Genomic DNA, 3,151 nt, shown 5'->3' on the forward strand with positions numbered 1-3,151 from the left:
CTCTGGAGACGCACAGGAGGCTTGGTGCGTGGTGCCGGAACTGGAGGCACTGGGCTGGAGACACGCACCATAGGGAGAGTACGTGGAGGAGGAACAGGGCTCTGGAGATGCACTGGAAGCCTGGTGCGTGGTGTAGGCACTGGTGGTACTGAGCTGGGGTGGGAAGGTGGCGCCGGATATACCGGACCGTGAAGGAGGACACGTGCTCTTGAGCACCGAGCCTCCCCAACCCTACCAGGTTGAATGATCCCCGTAGCCCTGCCAGTGCGGCGAGGTGGAATAGCCCGCACTGGGCTATGCAGGCGAACCGGGGACACCACCTGTAAGGCTGGTGCCATGTACGCCGGCCCGAGGAGACGTACTGGAGGCCAGATACGTTGGGCCGGCTTCATGGCATCCGGCTCGATGCCCAACCTAGCCCTCCCAGTGCGGCAAGGTGGAATAGCCCGCACTGGGCTAAGCACGCGTACTGGGGACACCGTGCGCTTCACCGCATAACACGGTGTCTGACCAGTACGACGCCCTCTCACTCCACGGCAAGCCCGGGGAGTTGGCTCAGGTATCCTACCCGGCTTCGCCACACTCCCCTTTAGCCCCCCCCCAAGAAATTCTTGGGTGAGCCTCTCGGGCTTCCAGCCTCTCATACGTGCTGCCTCCTCAATCCACCGCTCCTGGGCTGTGGCTGCCTTCTTCACCTCCCGAGAGCGGCGATTCTCTCCAACCCTTCCCCAGGGTCCTTTTCCGTCCATGATCTCCCAAGACCATTCCTCCTGTGTCCAGTGCCTTAGTTCTTTTTCTCTCTCCTCAATCCGCTTGGTCCTGTTGTGGTGGGTGTTTCTGTAAAGGCAGTCAATGTTGTTCTCCTCCTCAAACGAGGAGGAGCATGGATAGGACCAAGATGCGGATTGAGGGAAATAAGCCATCTTTTAATGAAAAACAGCAAACAAGACACTACAAACTACAAAACAACAAACGTGACTAACCTTCAACTGTCCTGTGAGGACACAGGAACAAACACCCACAAAACACCAGTGAAACCCTGGCTGCCTTTGTATGACTCTCAATTAGAGACAAACAATACACACCTGTCTCCAATTGAGAATCATACCAGGCCGAACACAAAACCCCACATAGAAATACAAACATAGACAAACCCACCCAACTCACGCCCTGACCAACTAAAATGAATACAAAACAAAGGAAAACAGGTCAGGAACGTGACAGAAACGGAATAGAGCTAAGCACAGGAAAAATCAGAGAGGAAAACATGGTTGTCTGCTTTACAACAGACACTGGTTGACAAATTTACCTTTCAGCATGACAATAACCTAAAACACAATGCCAAATATACACTGGAGTTGCTTACCAAGATGACATTGAATGTTCCTGAGTGACCTAGTTACAGTTTTGACTTAAATTGGCTTAAAAATCTATGGCAAGACTTGAAAATGGCTGTCTAGCAATTATCAACAACCGACTTGACAGAGCTTGAATAATTTTAAAAAGAATAATGTGCAAATATTGTTCAATACAGGTGTGCAAAGCTCTTAGAGACTTTCCCAGACAGACTCACAGCTGTAATCGATGCCAATGGTGATTCTAACATGTATTGACTCAGGGGTGTGAATACTTATGTTAATGAGACATTTCTGTATTTCATTTCCAATAAATTCTGCAAAAATGTCTTAAAAACATGTTTTCACTTTGTGATTATGGATTATTGTGTTTAGATGGGTGTGAAGACAGCATTTCCATTTTCAATTCAGGCTGTAACACTACAAAATGTGGAATAAGTCAAGGAGTATGAATATTTTCTGAAGGCACTGTATATGCTTAATAATTTAACTATATTTAAATATAAATATGTTATTTATTTTATATAGTGGTTGGCACCAATATCGATAATTTGATATGATATCGATACTGTTTGATATCAATATGAGCAAGGCATGTCGTGATATTGGTTTATTCTTCCTGTTAACCTACACTATTCTGTAAAAAAGCATACACAACTGTTCCTGCATGCGCAAATCCCTCTCACAGACCCTCTAACAGGCTGCTTAGCATAGTTTTAAAAAACAAACATCAAAACAAAAAAACAGGCTGCCTAATGTACTTAAGTGTCTGCTGATGGGCCATCAATTGTGGATGGGGATTCCCATTCTATTAAACTGGTTAAGTAGGTTTATACCACCAGAACACAGCTGGCCCAACTGGCAATCCACAAGCAGTTGTCTGGACGCCACTGAAACAAATTAATGTATCCTAGATACTTTTAAATGGACACATTTTAATAAATTGGTGACTGAAGTGACTGTGTACCTATAGCCTGATTGATATTCATTATGTTAAAATTGTTAATAAATTATTTTTTTGTTTTGACTGAAAACGTTATCTTATTGTGCTTGTTTTTTGAGTGTTGATAGTTTAGTATGTATATAGGCAATTACTTCAGGAACATGAATACCACCAGGTCATTGGAAGGTGCTTTTCTGCAGACCGTACTGAGTACTCCCAACCACACTTTTACCTCTGCACATAGAATAGTTTATTTCTCTATAAGCCAATATGTAATTTATAGGCTTATAGTGTATTGCATTGGGACCAATATAATGGGTGGAGTAGAAGGTGTTGCTGGGCATAAAGACCTCAGTCCCCCATGAAATAACACCACATACAGATTCTACAGACGCTACTAAGTACTCCCCACCCCACTTTTACATCTGCACAAATAATTATTTTCCTGTACAGTGTTATATTTGTACCGTATGGTGTCCAGACACCCATTTTAATCTGTTTGACCACAGTAAAAGGCCAGCAACACTCCGTATTATTCAGAGCCCTATGAAATGACACCATATATACATTCCACAGACCCTACTGAGTATTCCTTACAATAATTTTACTGCTGCCCCAGAATAGTGTTTGCTCTATAAGCCAATATGTATACAGTGATTCTCATTGGGGGCATTTAAAACCCACATTTAATGCAAATGTCTTACATATGAACAAATCTGAATCATTGTTAATGTTGAGACAATTCTTTTTCATATATCATGAAAAAATACAATTTATTGACACTTATTCAGGTTATTCTACTTTTACATGGGGACTTTTATTTTTAACATTTTCGAATTTCCGTAACCCGGAA

The sequence above is a fragment of the Salvelinus fontinalis genome, chromosome 17, assembly GCF_029448725.1.
Source record: "Salvelinus fontinalis isolate EN_2023a chromosome 17, ASM2944872v1, whole genome shotgun sequence".
Classification (NCBI taxonomy): Eukaryota; Metazoa; Chordata; class Actinopteri; order Salmoniformes; family Salmonidae; genus Salvelinus; species Salvelinus fontinalis.